Genomic DNA, 24930 nt, shown 5'->3' on the forward strand with positions numbered 1-24930 from the left:
TATTAGACTGATGTAGAGCAAACTATTTTGACTATTAAATAGTAGCACCATTTTTTTACTCTTAATTATTAATTTAGTTGATTTGTTTGAGAAGTTGTATAAGACAACTCACAGAGATAGATTTAGTATAAGTTTTCATTTGAAAAAGAAGAGAGAGAAATACTTATTAAGTAAAGTTTCAGGGTGGATTTTGTTTCCCTTTGCCCTAGAACTGGGCTTGCTTTGCTGCACGAGATGCAACTCCTGTGATTTTTTTCCCCCGCAATATAATCTGTTAGTATTCAGAGGATTCATAGAGCTTGGTTCTGAAAGTTCTATGACTCCTCACAATCTGGTCTCTTTAAATAGAATCTACTTGAAATGACAGTGGGGTTCATATTTCACTAATGGCAGATAAATATCAACACATGAATGGGAGTACTAGATTTTCTTAGATGTCTCATTTAATTTACACTCTTGAGTGAAATGAAACCTAAAAAAAGGTTAATGTTATGCTGATGCTCCAAATAAGATATAGAGAAATAACACAAGTCCATTTTATTGTCCAAGGACAAGCACTGAAAATATAAATATAATATAATGTGACCCTAGGACTGAATCGTCACCTAGGTAACATGCTAATGTTAGTATTTACAAAGCTGGGTTACTGTGGTGCAGTTGTCAGTATTCCCAAAGAAGAGACAGATAGACTATCAGAAAAAAAAAGTCACTGGCAAAACAAGAACTCAAGAAACAGGAAATGCTGTCTTGGTCTGTGTGTTTGGTTTGTCTTGTATACCAACTATTTTTATGTTCACTAGTTAAAAGAAAGAGAAAATGAATAGAAGGACCATAATTTAGATTTCTATTTGTTAAAATGGGTAAAAAGTAAATTACACCTTTTTTTTTTGGCTTTATAGTAGAAAGTTTGTTTGGAAGCTTAGAAGATGCCCTTCAGGAGAAAAACATTACTAGAAAATAAAATAGCCTGCTCAGTAGACACAGAACAAACTTCTGTGCAAAAAAGAACCACGTAAAGAATGTTCAGAAATGATAACTGGAGTAAATCTCCACGTTCTGCCAAGAAAGGTGAACTTGGGGCATTTTCAAATTTCGGTTCTTCAGGGTGTCAAAGCATTTCTCCCATGGTAGTGACAAATTTCTACTGTAGAATAAAATTAGTTTCTCCAACTATGTGTTCATCTTCAGTTCTCTGACATTTATTTCTACTCATGCCCTACACAGAGAGATCACAGATTTTGGGGTGGTCCGAGAAAGAGGCACAGGGTCCAAACCATTCCTTCAAGATCAGGGAAATGAAGACAGCTAACATTTATGCAGCATATTGTTCCTGTCAATTTCTGTACCGAGTATTTTCAACAGAAGCAAACACTAATTCCTGTAATCTCTCACAAAGACTCCGTTTTGCAGGAGACAAAATTGAGACAGAGGGGAATTTGGAAGCTAATTGGTAATTGGAACAACTGCTCTTTCCTCCCAGGAAGTCAGGCAGAGGAAGCTGTGCAGTCGTTCATGGTCCTCTACAGCACCCCTGGCAAGGGAGGGATGCAGTCCCTGTGTGTCTGTGGAAGCCACAGCCTCTCACTTCACAGCGTCTCCCCTCTCCCACTCCCGTCTTCAATGCTGAATCTGTAGCTGTAGCTACTAAAAATTCCCGAACGTTCTAGATGATGAAATAGTTTATGTAAGTGAAGTGTTCATTCTCTAGACATTAAAACCATGAGAGACATCTACTCCTTCAGTAAAGCAGAATCTAGTTGCAAAAAGGAAAGGACTCGATTAAATGAATTCACTTCGAAGGAGAAAGGTTATAGGCGAGGTTGAATTTGTATTGACAAATTTTTGTTTTGTGCTACAAAAGAAGCGAGAATTGCTCAATCAGAATTTAATTAGTGGGATTTCAGAAAAGCTCCATAAGTTTTGAAATGTATAGGCATACTGGACTAAACTGTAGTTAGTGGCTATTTCTAGGGTAGCCCAGTCTTATAACAGAGGAGCATGTCGTATGCAAGTGTATGCATCTGAATTACCTGAGAACAAGACAAATGTTACACAGGCAGGAGTGTTGGCTTCCCTATCCTCTATCCTCGGGGTGCCATTGTGAGGGCTTCCAGTGTTACTGTCCCTGGGCAAGTGGAGGAATAGGTGCTTGGAGTGGTCAGCGCTGTCCTTCAGCAGACCTTCACCCTGAGAAGACTGTTTCCGAGGACTGCTGAAAAGACTGGGGCTTGTTCTGATATGCTAAGAAAAAATATGTCGTAATGTCTATGAAAAGCTCTGATTTAACTTAGCTGCTTAGATTTTCAGATATAAGTGACAATTTTGTACAGATATTTACTATATTTATATAAATATAAATATCCATGTGCATTCAAATCCATGCACATACGCCTCTCACAGAAATATTGTCTTTTAAATGCTCTCTAACAGGAGAGGTGAAATCTATTTATCCTTATTTGCACAACCAGATTAAACTGTTCTAGAATATGTAAAATGATAATCTAGTATTATAAGTATAACATAGGGATTTGAAACCTTCACGGATTACTGATGAAAAAACAGTATTCTATAATATTCAAATGTTAATTCTATTTTGAACAATTGTACCAAGGATTTGGAGAGACTTAAATTTTCATCTGTTCATCACATCCCCAGAAATGTGTTCCAGAATCATCTTTGATGAGTTTTATGTCTCCTTCCAAATGTCATTAATGACAACTGAGGATTGGATGTGCAGTGCCTCTGGCCTCAAGATTGTCTTTCCCACAATAAAGAACATATCAAATATTAGGAATAAACACATAATCCTAAAATAAACTGATATCCACCCTGCTGAAACTAAGAAAAGCTCATCTGGACAGTCAAATAATCACAAACCACACACATATACATACAAATACATAGGAATACCCCCCCCCCACACACACATACATTTATATATATTCTCTAATCAAACCCTCCATTAGTCCTCTTTTTATTCAACATCTGTTAGATGATTTCTTACAAAAAAATATTTCCAATGCTATTCAGCATTCACTTTTATCTATTGAAATAACTTCATGGTATATAGACATTAAAAAAAGCACTAGCTAGTACTTTTTATTTCCAAATGAATAAATATGTCACTTCAAACATGTAATTTCTTAAGGCTTACTCAAAGTGGGGGAAGCGTTTGCCTTAGAAGGGCGCAAGGAAAACTCTATGGCTCTTTCTTTTTTCTCAGTCCTGCTTTCCCAACCCCAAAGAGCATGTGGTAAAGTGCTTGTGGCACAGGCACTGGCATTTTCATCTGTGGAAAAAAGGCACTGCTGTTTTACAGTGTCCTGGAGGCCATGTGCAGCCTGCTGCCAGGGGCCGCTGCTCTAATGGCTTCGCAAGCAGGAGGCAGCCCTGAGAACCTTGGAGGATCCCGCCTTGCTGTCCGCTGTCTCCTGAGGACCAGCCGGAGCGCCTGAGACTTTCTCTCTTCTTCCTCTCTTTCCTTTTGCCTCCTGTGGGTCTTAATCAGGCTGTGCTCAAAGTTGATCAGAGATTTCCGATTGCTGTTGTAATGACAGATTTTTTGTGATGTGTAGTTATAAACGTATAGATTGCCGAGGCTACCTACAGAATCTTTATCTCTACTCCTGCATTGTTCATCGTTATTAGCCAGGTGAGAGAAAGAGAAAAGCGTTCCTGGTAGTTTAGGACTCCGAAATCAACCTTGGCCCCCTTGGCTGAAGACCTCGTAAACTTTTCTGTGCCATTATTCCTCCACCTGCAAAATGCAGGACTGGGATAAATAGAAAGGATTATATTGCTTTCTTTTTTTCTTCTCCTTCTTTTTTTTGTTTTCCAGTACAGGGCATGGAGCTCAGGACCTTGCACTTTCCAGGCAGGTGTGGAGCCACTGAGCCACATCCCAGGCCCATGAAGAGATTATGTTTCAGAGAGTGGCTGGCTTATTCTGGGTACTCAATGCATTTATGCTATTTTTGTTATTATGTGAACAATTATAAAATAGAAATAGTAAAAAAAAAGTCTTCAGCTTCTTTTGTATTAACTTAATACATGAAATGCGTCATCCAAATGTACTTCATTTTAGTATAGTATTGATTAATGACGTATTTTGACAATATTTGGAGAAATAAAGGTTATTTTAGATCAGAGTAAATTTAAACTATCAAATAATTTCCTAAAATTAACAAAATGAGATTTTTCAAAATAAATCCCCAAGCAATTTATGGCCTTAGTTTTCAAATATATTCTCAAATTTAGAAATTTATTTTAAAAGCTCAGAAACAAACAATTCGTTCCATAGTACCAGAGCCCTGGTATTCAAAACACAGTCCCTGATCCTTTGTTTGGGCATCACATGGGGGCTTGCTAGGATCTCAGGCCCAAAACTGGACACAGGCACCAAGGTCTGCATTTCAATACATTCCCTGTGAGATGGATACAGAAATATTTAGCTTTCTACATAATATTGTATCTATAGACAGCTAGTCATTCAGCATTACTTCAGTATACCAAACGAGGAGAAAATCTCTGTGTGTTTAGGCTCCTTACAACATGACTAGATGATTCAATTATTAGAAAAATCATTCCTGTTTGTAAGAGCATATCTCTCATCTCAAAAGGATGAACAGGACTCTCCTTTTGTAACTTTTTCTAACTTAGCTATGTTGTCTTTTTATTTCTGAACAAAACAGTCACAATCCCTTGCATAAACATGCCATTTAAAAAAAAATAAAAATAGGGAATTCTACCTCCAATTAATCTTTTTTTTGTTTTGAACTAACAGTGCACATGGTACATTTTGGGGTCCCAACTGAAAGCTTCTCACGTTTGTGAATAAAGTTTTACAGAAACATGGTCACACACATAGGTTTACATGTCCTCTCTTGCTAGTTTCAGGATGGATCTCAGAGTTGAATAGTTACAGCCAATAATGCCCAAAATATCGTCTATCTTTCTTTTCACATAAAACAGTTGTTGAACCATGGTGTTCACTAAATATTTCCATTTCTCCTCTAATAAATATTTATGATATCTCATGTGATCCCCGGGCACTGAGCTAGAGGTTGTGGTATCAGAAATGAAAAGAGATTGGCTTTAATAAGAGCATCCTCAGTATGTGTTTCTTTTTATATCCCTATTTGTAAATAACATCTTGCAACATGGTGCTCAGAATTAAACTCCAAATGAGATTTAGTGAATACAGAATAGCAGTATCTGTTGTAGTGCATTATGCTGTATGGAAACAAATGTCTACTTTGATATGGACTTCCAGCTTCTCTTGCTAACATTTAGAATCATTTTTGCATTTTTAGCTTTTACACAAACTTCTGATCAACAATAATTATCAATTAGTAAATGTGTGTGGGTGTATACACATGTATGTTAGTGTACCTATTTTTAAGCGAGTCTCTTTTATATGATAATTGAACAATTAATTAATTTGTAAATAAATGCAAAAGTCTCCATAGAGAAAATCATACAATCTAAATCATATAAATCTAAATATGGGAGAATGTATAACTGTATCTGAATATTTTGATGTTAGGAGAAAACACAAAGACACATATACACATACATAGAAGTTAGTATTCTCTTATTCTCTGTCTGGTGGGGGGAGGGAGGGAGAGAGAGAGAAGGAGAGAGAGAGAAGGAATATGGAATAAGAATAACTTCCTTGGGAGATTTTGAGTAGAAGTAGTTCACATGGTAGCAACTGTACAAAACTTCCCCTCTTCAGAAAGTTCTGTATAAACAGAAGCTATCTTAATATGTTTAAGCAATAAAACAATAGTTTTCTACTCTTTGTGATAATAGTGAATAATAATGACCCTTAAATGTTGACTTTCTTAGCTTTATAGGCCAAGATGGACGAATTTACCTTTTAAACCATCAATTAACTTACTTATAAATGTTTGCGTCCAAGAGGTCCAAGGACAGAACCTTAAGACACATCAACTTTTGCTTTCCTCAGAGCTGGTGATTTTCTTTTTACCCTTTTATTGTGATACAATTGTAGAATTACACACAGTTGTTAAGAATGCAAAGCACACTCCGTACCAGTCATCCAGGTTGATGCTACATTAACCAGTTGTGTGAGTAGAGTAATACATCAAAATTAATGTATAAGCTTCTACAAACTCTCCTCAGATCTCAGGAGTTTTGTATGCATACATTTAAGAGTTTGTGCTTACTTCTACACACTTTTATCACATTTGTAGATCCATGTGTTTAAAGTAACAGGACATTTCTTTTATGCAAGTCTAATGCTGTGTAGTAACATTTATGTCCCTACTTCCCTTGTTTGGAAATAAAACTTTTGTAAATGGAAAGGGGAAGAAGGGGTGAAGGGAGGGGAAAAGAATAAGGAAAAAAAAAGAATTAAGATATATTATGTACAGGTACAAATTCCTTATGATGAAGGTGAGCAATGTGGATGACAAATATGTACTATTAAAAATATAAAGTTAAGGGCTGGGGATTTAGCTCAGTGGTTTCACCGCCTGCTGTGCAATCAAAGGACCCGAGTTCGATCCCCGGTACCAAATATATATATATATTTTAAAAAATTAAAAGAAAATTTACAGAATCCCATACCATTATGTTATTGATCTTGATTCAGAGTTCTGGCTTTTCTGGAGCTGCAAATGGAAACTTTGCCAGATTTATTATTCACTTGTCCTCGATGATAAGATCTCTACATAAAGTAACAAGTGATGAAAGAAAACCACAGGTGGATAGTACTTCAGCACTTTGAGTGGATTTTATTCAAGAACTAGAGTAATAAGGGAGACTTCATTATAGAACCACATTCAGTTACACATCCAGCAAGCACAAGAGGGCATTTATAACGAAAGAGCAGGTGGGAGGTGGTGTACATGAATAAAAAATTACTAAGAGGAAACATCCAGGATTAGAAGGAATTCTTGCTAAACTGACTCAATGGGGATTTTTGCTGAGGGTAAGTCTGGATGATCAGATATCAGCGGAGGAGGGTTCTTTCTAACTGAAATTAGCAGGATTCTTTCTGAGACTGGGTCATAAATATCAGCAGGCTTGGTTGAAAAGAGAGTTCAGAGGACCATGACTAAAGTTTGGTCAAGGCAGACATTGCTGTCACCCCTACTCTGAGCTGATGCCTTGCCAAAAACATGAAGAATAAACTAGGAAAATAATAGCCAACCTTTTGCCTTAAGTGGATAATTTATATTTGTCAGATTCGCCAGAGTGACACCAATCTCTACTATGTTAAAGAAAGATGCATTTCTAATTTACCAAGGTATTTTGCAATATATGTAAAATATACTTTTTTATATGTGGTAGGTACTCAATCAAAATTACTGGATTAATTTTAAATATACTACCAACCAAACATTTAACTCTCCAGCCACAAATTGCTCTATAGCTACTATATAAAAAGTGAGAGGATTTGTGGTAAATATCTGTCCAGAGCAAAATATATTAAATGAATGGGTACAATAATATGAGCAAAATAAAGAGGAACTGATTTAGTTTTGTTGTCAGTGAAAATACTTTCTAAATTCTTATTTCTAGATAAATTTTAAAATTTAAGATAAATTTAAATTTACATAAAAGTTGAGACAGTGAGTTGAGCCAGGGAGTTCCAATATATCTTATACACAATTTCCCCTTTCATTAATATCTTACATTGTACATTTGTCATAGTAAACCAATATTAATATAGTATCACTAATTATAGTCTACATTATTTTCAAATTAATTTTTCTAGATTCTACCAAAGTAATTTTTTCTGTTCCAGAAAACTGTAGGATATTATAATATATAAAGGAGATATTTCTCAATAGGCTCTTTGTGGTTGAGACAATTTCAGATTTCTGTTGATTCTGATGACTTTAGTAGTTTAGAAAGTGCTAGTCAGGTATTTTGTGGAATTTCCTGTGAATAAACTTTGAATGTAATTAAGTGTAAAAGTGGGATGACCCAAATACTGGCTTACTAGAATCCTTTTCATCAATCTTCTTGTTCCCAGAGTGGGGTTTTCCTGCTTTATTTTGGCCATGCTAACATTTCTGGAAGTGTCACAGTGGATAATGAAACAAAAACAAATCAGCTGTCATTCTGAATTTTTAGTCATTGAGAATGTCTAGATTGTAGCAAGAAACTTTGACTGTTGTGTTCTCTGTCAGTCAATGACCAATAAATGTCTGCTATCTTAATAAATGAGCATCTTTCCTGGATTCCCAGTATTAAAGCCACACTCCAGATTTTTACTTAAAGAAGATTCCCCTCTTCTGGTGACAGTTATAAAGTGGAAGCATTTTGGAATACTTGCACAACTATCATTGCTTATAAATCCTCTTCCACATAAAAGGATTACTTAATATTTCACATAAACTATTGCAAGCATTTTCTCTCATTTTCCCAAACACCTTCTTCAATGTAATTGTCAGCATATCATCTCTTGTCATTGCTAACCTGCTATTTTTGAGTACAGTAATTACTTTCTTCATAAGTGTCTTGATTAAACCTAATGGTTAACTTGTTTGTCACAGAGCCACCGAGGACATAGGTAAGTCATGCATCTGGGCTTGCCTGGGTGTATCATGGAGGTGTGACTCTGGGGTCTGTATTTGCTCCCTGGCTCTGTCCTCTCTGGAACTGTTCCCTTGTTTGGCTTCTCATCCAGCATTAACTAAACAGTTTTGCTTCCCTGTCCCCATCTGCCACCGAAGCTGGCACCTAGGTCCTTCTTTGGACCTAGCCTCGGATTAAACCCTCTGAGACCATGAGACAAATAAGCCTCTCCTCCTTTAAGTTGTGGATATCAGGTATATTTCCCTACAAATAAAAAGCTAACCTTCAGACTAAGCAATTTTAGAATATAATTTTGGTCCAATAAAGAATAGAATGGTTTTAAAGCACTAGCTCTTTATAATCACATGAAATGGCAGGAGAAATTTGGTATTGGAAGCGTACTACACATGTACCTTTCTTTCCAGGGTATAGGCCAGTGAACTGGTAACAAATGGGTGTCATGGTGTAAGGTTTATTTACGGTATCTGTCCAGAGTCTTCCTTATTTTGGTCTCTCCATCAGTGAATAAATTGGAGTAGGCAATAGAGTGTTACACATTTCACTCAAGGTTGAATTATTTCAGCTGCCCAATAGCACTGAGATTTGCTTATTCACTCATGGTAGAGAAATTAGGAGGGTTGCCCTGCTGAAACTCAGCTATTTACTCGACCTGTTATACAAGAGACCCCTGTAGTTAGGGTCAGTCTTCTGTCCAGTGTACAATGTAGGCCTGAGAATAAACCTAAAAGACAGAACTAAGAGAAACAGAAAGTGGGCTGCCAGGATGATCAATGCCAGTGCAAACAGCAAAGTCCCTGGCCAGTCCACCCCACTGATTTTTATTGATAATCAACTGGGGTAAAGGCAAGCTACGTGTAAGGGCCGAACTATGTGCTAGGGCACATAATTGTGTAGTTTCTAGGGAAATTAATGTAAACAAGGCTGGTAAAGGACAAGACAAAGCATTCTCAAATTAGGAACAAAATAGACAAAGTATATGGTTGTAATTACAACATTGTTCTTCTAGTAAGAAAGTTTTAGTTGTGGCAATAGAATTTGGGTATTAGTTACTCTGACCTCAGCAGATAGGCATCAGCTGGACTCACTTTTATAAACAAACCAATTGTGGGGTTAACACTTTACAGCCTGCACTGCTTATAGCCTTCTTTGGACATAACAAATGTTGCAGTTCACTATACTGCTGTGTAGAACATCCAGCATCCACACTTCCTGAACACACCTGTGAGTGTGCTCTGTATGAGTAATTACAATTTTTTTCTCGACTCTTCCCACTGGGAACCATGGTCCCATGCCATCACAACTAGACATTTATTCCATAATCAGTATAATTCTTTGGGGTTATTATGTCACCCTCAGCTTGCATGGTCTTATGCAGAGTCTTAAGCTACATACTAATTTCCTCAAGAATAACCAAGAGGCCTGGTTAAGAACACAAGTTTACATAAATGGATTTGTTTTGTAATAGTAGGGTTATTCATGACAACAAATTCATGCCAATTCCTTTGCAATTTTAGAAGAAATAGAGTGATTCATATAAAAACATTAATTTTCCAGAGGTTGCACAGAAATAAAAATATGAATAGTCTTAGATCTATTAAATTGAAAGCATTCATGATTAGGTATCTATATGAAGAGAATTCCTGTCCTCATGACCGTATCAGTGAATTCATTCAACCATTTAAGGAAAAATAAAGCACCGATCTCACAAATCAACATCCTTTTAAAGAAAATGAAAGTCACCTTTTCATGATTGATTATTCTTCCTCAAAACAGATAAAGTCTTTATAAAATGGAAAATTATAGGCCATGCTGTTTTATGAAAATGTATACAAAAAATTTAAAGAAAGTATAGGCACATTACATGCAACAATACAAAATCAACAACTTAAATTAGAGCATTTATGCAAAGAACAAGATTACTGTAAAGTTTGGAGGTGAGTGCAATTCACTGCATTAACAGACTAAGAAAAGAATAATAAAATTGATATATTAGACATGAAAAACTTAATTAAAAATTTAATTCATTTATTTCTAAGCTTATTTAATAAATTTAGAAGAAGACAATTTTTAACACCTAACTGAAGGTATTTGAAAATAAAATAGCACAAATACCAGGCTTACTATTGAAATATTAAAGTTCATCATATTAGAAATAAGCCAAGGATGCCTGCTATTACCAGTTTCTTTCAATATTGTATCCCTCCAATGTAAAGAAGAAAGAAAAATAAAATTCGTATGGACAAGAAGTAGGAAAAAATGCCATTTTTCATGGGCAATCACAGTTAGAATTTAGAAATCCAAAATAAATTAGTAATCAATTATTAAAATAAGTGAGTGTAGCCATTTTTGGAATATTATATTAGCAAACATCAGCTTCAGAAATCCACCAGTTCAACTATTACTCCACACACTGAGATCGATAAATTTTACAAAATTAATTAATCTAAGCAAAAGTCCCAAAATAAAACTGTTGAGTATGATTATTTTTATGTAAAGTTTGAAAAAAATGCAAACCTAATGTATGTTGGCATGAGTCAGTGTCAGACAGTGATGACATCTGCACAGGAGTGGATCGTGCACTGACAGGCATCAGAGGTGGTTTTGGAGGTGCTGGTAAGTTTTTGTTCTATGTCATTGACACACCCACATGTTCACTATGAAAAATCCACTTTTATAATTTGGAAAGTTTTCTGCATAGACTTCTGATGGAAATCTACCACTTTCTAGTCTCAGTATCTTAGCTAAAGTAATCCCATTAAACTGTAAGTTGCATCATCTTTCTCCATTGCACAAGCCATCTATGACCTTCCATAGGACCTGATGGTCTCTGCCTTCAACTCTTGCAAAGGTAGCCTCTCTCTTTGCCTCAAACCATTTCCTAAACCTTGGACTGAGTTTCTTTCTCCAGTTAGCCACAGCACCTCTCCCTTGTCTCTTTCTGTTCTTTTTTTTTTTTTTTCTTTTCAGTGAAATGCCATAGAAGTTGAATAGTATGACATGATCTCCACAAAGACCTCTAGAATTTCCTACCACTATTCTCCTCTCCTTGGAGAACTTATAATTTAGTTTTTAATCATACTTGCAGTGATTATTTTCAGACTGTCTCTTAAACATGCAACCTCTGTGAAGACAGGGGCTTTATTTTTTCTGTGGTAGCTTTTGCCACATTCTCAATGTTAGGTTTGTACAAATGGTTTAAAAGCATTTAGTTAAACCACTGAATGAGGGAATAAGACAAAAGATTTGACATGGGCTCATGTCATGAGTGTTTAAACAATTTCCTTTAGATGTTGGGGTACAACCCCTTACATATGGCATAGATTAGAACCATTCTAGAAACATGGCAGGAATAAAGCCTCAACTGAATCCTTTTTTACTTTTTAATGTTAAACAAATAAGTTAAGCAAGTGAAATAGTTTGTTGGTTGTTTGTAGCTATGTTACTTAGAAAGGAGGCTTCTGCAACGAAATTCAGTGACTTAATTTTATCCACTTATAATAAAACGGGATAATATCCAAATTATTTTTTTAATCTGGGATTCTAATCTGCTGAACTTGTTTTGAACTTTAAATTAAAATGCCAAAAAAGAAAAAACTAGCGAAATTGCCTTACCTTACTTCTTTATTCTTGGATCTAAATATTCTTTTCACACATATAACAAAATCCCAAAGTAATTGAATTACTGGAGAGATTTTTAGATTAAAATGATACTTTTTTTCAGACTCCTACACGTAATTTTGACAAAAACTGGTAATATAGCTTAAAAAGTTATTTGGTAAGCAAAATATTTCAGGAGTAGTAATTTGGATAAGACTGAAGCAGAATTAAATCGCAACAGGAGTTAGGGAAAATGAGCCAAATAATATGAGATTTACTGGAATCTGGTTCGGGAGTAGCTGAGAAGCTTGTCTGATTCATTTCCAGTTGTAAAAAGGATTTTTGCATTGCCCTTTCATGGGGACTTAACTTCAAAGAGTTTGTTAGCAACTGTCACTAGGAAGGTGTGGGAGAGACCCTTGTTCGCATCATCCCATTCAAGAGCATGAACCTCTCACCATTTTATAATGATTAATTAGTTCACAGGAACAGAAGTTTGGCCTATTTATAAATATTTTAAATATAAAACATTCTTTAGAGCTGTACTCCTCAACCCAAATGTATACTTCTGAAGTGTAAAGGGAAATGAAAAAGGCTGATGATCAGTCCTCTACTTCTGTATCCTAATTTTATGTTTTCCAAGAGGAGCCCAGATATAAGGACTTTTGAAAATAATTTTAAAGCTTTAAAATTAACAAGTAATTTTATTTTTTTACTTATTTACTTATTTTGCTTATTTATTTTAAGATTTTTAAGCTCATCAGAATTTAATGAATCAACAAGGGTTGAAATCACTAGCTTTTTATGGGAGTTGTGATTTCTTTCCTGAATCAAATATTTGATAAAATATTTTTATTTTAAAATTAGTTGTGGTTAATCCACTTATATGTGTAAAAGGTAAAAGGGGACAATGACTAGAATATGTTCTAATATAAAATTCTAATTAAATTTTTCTCTTATAGGTTAGTAATATCATCATATAATTACATACAGTTTTGGTTTATTGGCTTTTTTCATAGAATTGTCCCCTAACTCAGTAAATAAAAACTTATTTAAAGATAACCTGAACATGATTTGATTCTTTAACAGTTTGATTCATTTCCTATTGTGGTATAGTATTAGTCACTTTTAATTAGCAATGGAAACATTTTCTTTATAAGAGGCATTGTTTGAGTCATTTCTTAGAATTAGTTACTATTGATCAGGTCTAGAAATAAAAAGCAAATTGAGTGCATGGCAGAGAAAAGCTAGTGATCAGCTGTAATCCTCTTTTCATCAGCAATGAAGAATGTAACTGAAGACATATGTGAGGAAATGTGGTCATTCTCGGTTGGCATCAATTACAGCTTCTTGAGTACCTAAGGTTTTCTAAATCATTCCTGGTAAAATGGTTTCATCCTTCTTATTAAATTTTTCATCATGAACACATTACTAGGGACAAACCTTTCCCTTTAGTCAAAGGAAAGACCTTTTGAATAAAAGTACTTAACACCTATCCTTGACATAAGACATTATTTTGGAAACTTCTCATATTATATGTCTTTCATTTCATGATTCACAAATGCCACCTCTTAGACCGTATGGTTAATTAAGGTCCTGAGCACAATTTACTTCTCTCCTCTGGCACACATACTTATTGCTTACCTAGTGAAATGGTTTTGGGTTGTGAATCTACTTTTCTAATTCTTCTCTGTCTTTGGACATAAAATTGCTTTGTAAAATCCTGTGAGAGTTGATTGAAGTTACTACATTTCTCATCTGTGAAGGAAAGGTTGACATGTAGAGTAAAATGTCATTATTTGATTTAGACTTTGACCAAACTTCTGAGACTTGTGACCTTGTTTTAATGAAGGGTTGAGGGGATTTTCTTTTTACCTCACTGCAACCAATCTCTGAATCTCTTATATAACTCATAGAGGGCTTTCACAATGTACTAAGGAGCTAGCTTAGTACTAACTTTGATGCAAAACTCCAAAGGCCAAGTTGTATATATCCCATCATCTAGAATAGTTAGACCTTCTGCCTAAGAAATTTACTACAGTTTAGAGAATAATTCCTCCAGATCTTACATCTTAGGTGGCTAGAACCAACTGGGAATTCTAGCAGAGCAGTGTTTTCCCAATACATTAACTGGTACCTTTGGTATCAAAACAATTCAGCTTTGATCTAGACATGATCATAAAAACAGTACTATTGACTGGAAATGTGACATTTTGAATTCAAGCAATATATCTGTGTTCTTTGAAATATATACATTTCCAAGATCACAAATACATAACTTCTATATCTTTCGAACTTCAATTCCTGAACTTTAGGAAAATATAATAGATAATAATACTAATGAAGTCAGTCATAATCACCATAGACATCACAATCACTTTTTTTGTCAGGTTCAATAGTATATATATTTATTCTGTTAAAATAGTATAAAAGTAGATGTAGTAGTTTATATTTAAACATGAAAAATATTTTCTGCAAAACAGATAAAGGGCCTTGTCCAATGGTACACAATTAAAAATGAAAGATCTGAGAAAAGAATGAGAATTGTGACTGCAAAGACGATGCAAATATGTACTTCACGGTGCTCCTCAATATGTCTTACTTCCTGCACGCCATTTTCCCATGAAGAACTAAATATTGACTACAGAGTTTTATCTTGGTGTAAGAGTACGGACTTTAATTAGGTAAATTCAGTTTATAGGAGACACAGTCCAAAGTGGTGTGGCCATATCCAATGATTTATTGAACAAATAACTAAGGAACAATGAAATGGAGTGTAGGTAGTTACTGACTACAATCGCCTTGATAATGACAGAGCCAGGACTAGCAGATTTAGTAATGATGTTCAGTCCAGGAATGCATTAATTTGGAGAAGCACAGGTAGTTCCATGAGACTGTAAGGTACTGGCTCAAAAAAAAAAAAAGACATTTAGTTTTTTGTAATGTAAATGTCTATATATTTTCCCAATTTTCTAAGTGGGTTTTTGTTATCATTGGCCAGGATCTTCTGTCTTCCAGCCTATTCTATTTGGAAAAATCAAAGGTAAGCATTAGAGGATGCAAGTGGTTAAGAAGCGAAGCAGAGAACACGCTTTCTTTCCTTGTAAGAGCGTGACCCACAAATTGAGTATCATATCATTCACAGTCCAAACACCAGAAACTCACCACATGGAAAATCTACATATGAGGAAGACTGGGAGATATGGACAATAGATGAACATTCAGAATTAAGAATGTAATGCTTAAGGGGGCAAACAATTTTCTCTACCCAGAAGGTACTTATATCAGGCAGGTTCTTGAGGTATTTATTTTCTGAATTTTGTTTTGGATTAAGAATAGAGTTGTGAATCAAGGCTAGAATATTTTAAAGAATCATACCACAGTGATATATGTGCACCCATGTTCATAGCAGCACAGTTTGTGATAGCTAAAATTTGGAAACAGCCCAAATGCCCATCAACTAGAGACTGGATAAAGAAAATGTGGTTTTTTTAAATAAAATGGAGTACCACTCAGCCATAAAAAATGAGAAATTAGAGACATTTATAGCTAAGTGGATGCACATTGAGGCGATACTATTAAGTGAAATAAATAGGACACGCATGTGTAGATACCAAATAGTTTCTCTGGTGTGAGAAACTGAAAGTGTAAATAAGGACTAAATGTATAATAGGTAATGTGAAATAGGAAGAAAAGGGGCAAAGGGGAAGGAAGTGGGAGGGTTAGGGGAAAGGACAGAAGGGAATGGGATTAATATGAGAAAATGGAAAAAGGGGAACAAAATCTTTGTAAATAGGGAGGAATGGAGGGGTTGAAGGGAGGGCTGGGCAAGGGTGAAAAATAAGAACCAAGAGAGACTATGTAAAGGTGCAAATTTCCAATGATGAATGTCATTATATTGTATACCTAAAATGTACCAATGATTAGAATGAATAATCGATAATGTAAAATAGGAAGAAAAGGTCCAAAGGGGTAGGGGTAGTGGGAGGGACAGGGGAAAGGAAAGAAGGGAAAGGAAAAATGCTGAGAAATGGAAAAAATGGAAATAAAATCTTTGTAAATAGGGAAGGGTGGAGGGCGTGAAGGGAGGACTAGGAATGGGGAAAAAATAAAAACCAAGATACATTATGTAAAGGTACAATTCCCAGTGGGAAATGTAATTGTGTTGTATACCTACAATGTACCAATAAAAGAATTTAATTTTTAAAAAAGGCTAGAATATTTAACAGGTCACATTTTTTGTATTTTTGTAACTAACCTCCAGCTAATTATCATCATTGCTTAAATGTGTATGAGGAAAATGTTACTTTTGAGAAAATTGATATAATTTCATGTGCTAGCCAATAATAAATGTACAAGGCAACTTAACCAAGAATGAATTCTATTAGAGTCTATATTTCATATTAAATTTTAGTGATAATGCAAAAGATATACTAAAATCAACTATTATTAAACAATTTATTCATAAAGTATAATGTTGTGAGCAGATATTACATTTTTATTTAATAAGGGAATTTTCTAACTTGGTTGAAATTTCCTTGTTTTGATGTATTAATTTGTTATCTTATTTATTAAAAATATAATTTATTGAGCACTTTCTCTCTTCTTTTTTTTTTGGTACTGGGGATCGAACTTGGGTCCTTGTGCTTGCAAAGCAGGTGGCAGAACCACTGGGCTAAATACTCGGTCCACTTCCTCTATTCTAAGCAGTGTTTAAGTGTTGGGACTACAGCTGCAAATGACACAATAAAAACTATTGCCCTTATGATGGTGATAGTCTGTCCTGAAATGAGATGCATTCTATGTCTGAGAGTGAGGAAGCTGAAAACAGCAAGGAAAGCTACCAGGATAGGGAGGGGCAAAAGCAGGGGAGAAGTTCAAATTTTAAAATAATATTGTTGAGGCCCTACACTGACAAGGTCCCATTTGAGCAAAACATGAAGTAGATATGGTATCAAACTATGTAACAGGGGAAGAAGAAATAGAGCTTCTGAACCCTGAATGTAAAGAATGTTTGGTCGCAGTAAAGAGGATGATGAAGAAAAGCATATGAGATAGCAAAGTAAATGGAGAGTTAGGTCATACACAAAGCATGGAAGGATTTGAATTTTCCACATGAAAAAACAGGGAAGCTGGTTCCAGGCACAGAGTTCTGAGCTAAAATATTCATAGACATTTATTTTTGTCTGTTTGGTGGAGAAAAAATGATGGAAGCTACAAGAAATAACTTAAATTTTCTAAAATTTATCATGTTTATGAGAAAATATCTGTCATTTGACAGATATTCTCAAGTGGGCCCAAAGACTTTATGAACAATTATTTGCTTAAAGTTCAAAAATATTAAATTACAATGCTAGTTCATCAGTAAATTACCTGCAAATAATTAAATCCTATTGTAAGATTAAGGACAAAATAGCCTGCTGTTGAAAATATACTTGGCCATTTTTCTGTAAAGTGTGGTCTTTTTTTGTTTTAATAGCAAATTTCCTAAGGTTTCCCTCCATAAAAATATGCAAGATATATACACTGATTCAATTATCTAGTTACTTAATGCACAAATAATATTCTTCTTTTCATCTTAAACAAGACAACTATGACAACATTATTTGATTAAAGATTTGATGGAGTTAACTATATATTATTTACTCTTGCTGACAATTTAATCTCTACTATATATGACATCCTGGATATGAACATAAACGAGGATATTATCCATTAGTATCATCTACCATTGCTTCTTTTGAATCAATCTTGGTTTATTTCATAATTAGATAAAATGTTATTCAACTTTCACAATAGATAATTAGACAATTTGACTTTAAAAGAGAATTTGAAATCTGCCACTTGATCATTTGGTTTCAAAGCAGTTGGCACTAGTCACAATAACACTAAAAAATTATGCAAAGGTGTAGAATGGTGCATTAATCTCTTGTCAGAAAATGAAGTGAGATTTTTAAATATAATTCAGGAGAAGAGAAATATTATTCAATGATTGACTACTGCAATTTTTACCCTCTTTAAAATTAACTAATCATTTTGTATCACTGGGGCCTTCATCTCCATAATCACTTTTATTAAGCTGCAAACAAATTTTATGTTGTGCTGAGAGCAGGCATGCATTTTTTTAACTACCAAAATGTAGCAAAAGTTTATTAATGCACAATTATATTAAAAATTATGGGCTGGGGATTTAGCTCAGTGGTTTCCCCACCTGCTATGCAAGCACAAGAACCCGAGTTTGATCCCTGGTACCAAAAAAAAACCAAAAAGAAGATTAAAAATTAAGAGACATTTCAAGAAACATCATGCTACAGCAGCACAAACATTTTGAGGAAATCATTGTTGGAACCATTTTTTTTTTTTTTTTTGGTATTGAGGATCGAACTCAGGACCCTGCACTTGCAAGGCAGGTGGCAGAACCACTGAGCCAAACCCCAGGCTCTGAACCACTTTTAAAATGAGAAAAGAGAGTGCTTTTATCTGGCACAAACTGACGGAGATGATTTATGACCGGAGCTGTAGAAATCAGATGAGGACCGGTGTGCGGGATGTGAGCAGTTTAGAGTTCAGCACAGGATCTGATGATGAATAATCACAGGATCTGATGATGAATAATCACAGACAAATGACCAGCTGTCTTTCGAGAGTAAGAGCATATTGCCTACGTCTCTGCGAGATAGAAAGAAGGAAAGAGTAGCTTTCTCTGGAGTAGGAAACAAAGTTTTCCAATTTTTTGTTTGTTTTCTAGATTGTTATCTCTTTGGACTCTATGTTCTTATTTCTGTTAAAAGTGAATGTTTTACATTTCTGTAAAGATAATGTTTGCTTTTCTTTATTAAAAATAGTTGTATGAGTGAAAGGAAAGCTTTTCCTTCACTCTCCGAAGTTTGGATGTAATGATCTAACAATAAATAGGTCAGTGGGTAAAAAAACTACAAATTTATTAATTTTCTCAAGGGAAATCTGGGGAGAATGATTACCCAATAACTCCGTAAAGATAAGATGTTTGCATACACTTTTTCATAGGGGAGAGGGAAATGCAGGAACATGGGGATTCTTTACTGTTAGGAAATGATTAGGGGAAATGAATGGGACCAGAATCCAGTCAATAGTTTGCAAAAATTGAGTAGCCCAGGAGACAGATCACATCTCGTGACAAAATCTATCCAAGTATGGCAATATTCCTCTGTTTTTCTTCCAGCAATGTGAATTCATTTAATGAAATTTCAGAGAAGGGCCTGAAAGCAATTGTTTTCAGTGTCAGTGGGTACAGTCTGTAGGCAGCTACAGATACATAAAAGTAGCACCTCTTCTAACATCTGCTTATCTCCAAATATTTTAATTTAAAATATCAGCATATCAGACTACTGTATTGCTGGGTGACTGCATAGACTCCATCATGGAGAAATGGAAAATGCTTTTACCAAAGCACAGTTACTTTGCCCCAACTACTTTCATTGTAAACTATCTCCCCTAATGGTTTACTTCTACCAAAATTATTTTGGGAAAAATATATTCTGTCTTCAATCCCTTGCAGCCTGGTTTCTACCCACATTGTCTGTGGAAGTCACAGAAATAATATTCTATTGTGGTTCTTCTCAAATCCAAGAGTCTTGAATTGCCTTTAAACTTACTAGGGACAGTTAAAGAATTGACTTGGGAACTGCTTTGGCTCTATGAAAACATACTTGCTTATTTGACTCCTACTTTTCTCCAGTTTGTTAGATTTATTTGTGATCTCATAATTCTGCTACTTCCAAAGGGTTGGTTGGCCCTCAACCATTTACTTGCTACCTCCTAACGCATGCATGGCTTCCAAATTCACTGAACTGTAATCTCATGTTTCCAGCCACCTATGGAAAATGCCACTAAAATTTCTTTTTATTACCTTAAGCTTACTAAATTTAATTGGATCAATTATATATTCCCCAAACCCTTCACCATTCCAAATTTTACTATTTCTGATGATGTCACTACCATTATTCCAATATTTTATCTTGCCTCCTTATTTACCCTTTCTCTTCTCCAACATTGTCGTATATTCCAGATGTGAAAACTGTATCTACTTTACTCCACCATAAATCTGTAAAATATTTATAGCTAAATAGTAAATTATATATTCAGAATTAGCATGTTATTTACTTTTTATTATTATTTCTTTGACACAGCATCGGAGAAGCCAAGATATGGCTTGATGTTCTTTTCTGCTCCAATGTGCTTTAAAGTTCAGGCCAAGCTCACTAGGTGTTGGGATCAATCCAAAATCCATGGATCACTTCCAGTTCTTCTTATACATAAAATCAAGAGTTTTGGGAATGTGGGAAACAGGAGGGGTTGTTGGTGAGCACATATTTCCAAGCAACTTCATAAATGAGAGCCAATTTAGGAGATAGAATTTGCCAGGTCAACATATTGTACATTCCCAGTTCAATACCTGACCCAGCTAATACATAGAAACAGCGCTATTTTTAATTTAATAATTCAGGAGTCAGTGTCATTTAGCTACTCCTTACAGCTTCTACAATAAGACATTAATGAGATCAAAACAGTTTTTAGAGTCCAGGAAATTCTTAGTTGAAAAATTTCAATACAGATGTTATCTATCACTACAATTATTCTGTTTTTACTGAGGAAAACATTCAAGTGTTTTGAATATTAATATCAGGATTTTTAAAGAGAAATATTTGTGATTTGGTACTTATCATGCTATTTGGATGACATATTCACAAATTTCAAATTTTTAATTTGTAACATCATTCCTGATTTTGCAATTTACATGTACTATCTCCTTTTAAATCTTTCTACTTTTTTCTTTCTTTGAAGCATGTTAAACTTATCTGTAATAGAAAATTTAATAATCAAATTTGATCTAATTTCCCTTGTGAGAAAGGTTATGCAAACAGCAGCTTATAGTCCAAAGAAACCAACATGTACCATACTTAACTTGACCTTTCTACTGACTTAATTTTAGCTGAATGAAACTATAAATGAATTTGAATTTCATTCTAATTTAAGCAAGGAAATGAGTCTGACCACAAAGATAAAGATGGGTTTAAGAAAATTCAGGAAGTGAGAAACAAATCAATTTCTATTCTTATTGTTGTTTGAAACAATGTGTTCCTTCCTCCTTAGGGATTGTATCATCCTCAAAAGAACACACGAAGTCCTCTCACTCTGAAGAGTTTAAAACGGAGCAAGGCCTATGAGAAGATTTTTCTGGGTTATGTTCATTTCAGCCCCGAAATCACTTTTTGAATGAGGATTAACTGATAGGAATTTACAGAAGCAAGAATTGTTAATTCCAAATTTGCCATGCACAATGTGTGGTCTCATTTGTGGAATGCATACTGAAACTGCATACCTACATCAGACTTGATTCAGTTGTACTTAGAAAGTGCTTCAGGATATAAAATCTTAATCACTTGGTTATTATTTTAATTGGCAAGTCTACATCTTCTCTTTAATTCTTTTTTCTCAGTAGAGCAGTCTTATATTGTGTGGATCCTAATTTTCTAAAACAAATGGTTTTTCATAAACCTGGAGAACAGAATATTTCTTCAAAATCATTTTAGTATCTGGTGAGACATTTTCAGTATCTTTTCTTTAATTTTATGTAATCTCACTCTTCTTGACAATAACAATTTGCCCCGTAAAATAAGAATGGAGCCAGAGAGACACTTTCATAGGAGTCAACTCAAAAATAATTTCTCTATACTTTCTAGTTGCCCTTCCTTTTGAACCTTGTGCTGTTCTAAATGGTTCCTGTAGGAAATTATAAAAATAACTCAGATCCTAATGAGAACACAAGTCTCCAAATGGCATTCTGGTCTTGCCATCCCCTGAGTCATATTTATACGTGACAGGGTTCCATTGTCTTATGTCATTAGGCACGATCTCAAACTGTCTGCTCCAATTTCCAAAAAATGCTAAGAAAAAGGATGCTTTTAAATCCAGGAAGAAGCTTTTCCCTTTTTAACAAAGATGGAATTGTAGTTGGAAACATGGTTGATTAGATAATGTGTGTTTACTTCCAAGTAAATATTTATAAATCCTGCCAAAGATCTTTTGTTACAAAGATGCAAAGGTAAATGTTTAGCAAGGATTCATCACAAGAAAATCTACCACTATAAAACTGATTCAAGAATATTTTCTTTTGGTTTCATGTTACATCTGGTGTTTTTAATATTACCTTTGCAAAAGAAATGTATAAATTTTCAGGGAAAATTTATATATATTTTATATACATGCAAAGCTATGTCTCAGAATTAGGAAAAAATGACTTCATTGTAATATAGAAAATAATATATTTAATTTACTTAATAGAGAACTAAAAAAAATTACAGAGTATAACAATATTATTCTTTATAATGTCAATTATTCCAAAATAATTTGGATAGTTCTGCAAATATTATTACCAGTCTATGAAAATCAATGGAACAGGTCTGGTCAACATCTTTTTTGGAAGAATTTTAGTGGACAAATATGTATTTTGGTGATTTGTTCTTTAACTCTATACCATCTGAAGTATTGTTCCATTGGTATGTTTTATTAACGTGGGTTGGCTCGTCATGGAGAACTTTCGTTGTGTGCAGAACTGTAGAGGAAAAGATAAGGAAGTATCATATTGTCTAGTGATTTGTACGCTGTCTCCTTATCTGACCTCAACTTTAACCAGTTAAATCTCTAAATGCCCCCAACATTCAGTGTATTTGAAGGAAAGGAAATGTAGCTAAACCCAACCACTCTATACATAGTTGTATGATAAAATGTGTACTTTCCAAACTTGGAAAAGTCTTATTTACTTTAAAATCTCTAAGACCAGAGCTGATAAAACCTGAAATTGGAACCTGATTATTGCAGTAGAATTTTTACTCTATAGCAACCCTGTTTTAAACATTTATGCTCCAAGATTTAAAAACAAAACAAAACAGAAAACAAATGTCACTGCTTTCTATTGTTTTGAGATATAACTAAGAAAACAAAAACAAAAACAAAAGAACCTTCTCTTGGATTTACTGGAAATAAAGCTTTCCTTTTGTGCATGAAAGAGAATGTTCTTCTTAGACTACCTGAAACCCACCTGGCCAAACATTTCAGTTCTGTGATCTTCTACAGTATAGTCTATATTGGTCTGTGACCCATAGTCTTGGCTGTATAATCTTCTGTCTTTTCCCCTCCTTTTGAAAGTTCCAACAAATCTCAGTTAGGATGTTGCTTTCTCCATACAGTTTTTTCTGGCCTCAAATTATTTTCCCTTTCCCTTTGTCCTCCACTTGGCTTCTATAACAACATGTTATACTTAACTCTTTACACATTTCTTTTGCCCACTGTATTGAGGTTATATCAGGAATTATGAATATGATTTATTATTTCTTTAAATCTTCAGATAGAAATAAGCAAAAATCATCAATCATAAAGGTTTGTAAATTAATATATGAACAAAATATGATGAATGCAATTCTCTTACTCTTAAAAAATACATCCCCTCTACCTGGAAAGATTTATACATTTTTTGCTTTATAGTGAACCAAAAATACATTGGAAAGATACACTTAGTCATAATGTTTCTATATTCATATGTGTTATAATAAACACAAGTTACTATCAATTAAAGTATTTGAGAATCTCTCAAAATATTACTTAAACTAAACAGATGCAGTCACATTCATAAGCAGCTTTCCTGTTGCTAGGACACAATATGCAACATCTACAATTTAAAGGAGGAAAAATTTAATTAGCCTCCCATTTTCAGGGGATTCAGTCCATGGTGGGCTGACTCGAAGGAAGAAACTTCATGATGGAACGTCATGGGACAGCAAAGAGACTCAATTTATGGCAATTGGGAAACAGAGCAAGGGTCCTGCGCAAGAGAGGAAGCAGAAGGGACCAGAGATAGACTTTAAATTCATGCCTTCATGACCCACCCAGACAAACCCAGACATGTGCTTTTCTAATTTTCTGGGTGGCTCCCAAGCCAATCATGTTGACAAAATTAAGTTAACCATTGCAACTAAGATGTGATGTGTTGGGAAGCATGCTCCTTCCTGGGTGAATGACCTGAGATAATTTACCCACTTTCTGGTGTATTAGTTATTTTATACCTAAAAAGGGGAGTTTGGATGAAAATATCTATAAAGTCACTTATGTATCACTGAATTTCTGGGCTTTTTGTATTTTTATTGTTTTTAAAAACATATAACAAAATTTATTTTATCAAGGACTTTAATGCACACATTTCAGCAGTTTTGAGGTCATTCATTTTATTAGGAAGTGTTTTCAGAACATCTTCATCTCTTTAATCTCAAGTTCTAGCTTAAAAGAACAATTTCCATTTTTCTTTCTCCTCAGTCCCTAGTAACCACCATTCTACATTATTTTTTCTATAGATTTGCCTACGTGAAATCCCAGGTATATGTGGAATAATGCAGTAGTTTTTAAATTGTGAATAGCTTATTTCATTTAAAATAATGTCCACAAATTCCAACCCTCGTATAGAATACAACAGGATTTCCATTTTTTCTAAAGTTGAATTCTATTCCATTCTATATCATACCACATTTTCTGGCATCTGTTCATTCATCAATGGGCATTCAGTTCACTTCCATTTCTTGCTATGAACATGAGTGTGCAACTGTGTCTCTGAAACTCTGCTTTTCAGTTCATTTTGTTAAATACTCAGGTCTGGGATTGTTTGACTATACTGGTACTTCTGTACTTTTGACTTATTGAAGTGCTTTTATACTATTTTCATGGTGTTTT

The 24930-nt window shown here is 34.5% G+C and overlaps 2 long non-coding RNA genes across 3 annotated transcripts in view; both read left to right on the plus strand.

Annotated features, from left to right (window-relative positions):
• The window catches only part of LOC147830359 (uncharacterized), a 34354-nt gene extending 11795 nt beyond the window's left edge, over window positions 1–22559 (plus strand). The window contains exon 2 of the long non-coding RNA XR_015452158.1: window positions 21304–22559. This is a non-coding gene — a long non-coding RNA (uncharacterized LOC147830359). The remainder of the gene's footprint in view (window positions 1–21303) is intronic.
• Window positions 1–24930, plus strand: part of LOC101699071 (uncharacterized) — an 88184-nt gene that overhangs the window by 31786 nt on the left and 31468 nt on the right. The gene's annotated exons all lie outside the window — the stretch shown is intronic.

Source organism: Heterocephalus glaber, unplaced genomic scaffold, assembly GCF_053883595.1.
Source record: "Heterocephalus glaber isolate CG9 unplaced genomic scaffold, H.glaber_assembly_v1.0 deba00000122, whole genome shotgun sequence".
Lineage (NCBI taxonomy): Eukaryota > Metazoa > Chordata > Mammalia > Rodentia > Bathyergidae > Heterocephalus > Heterocephalus glaber.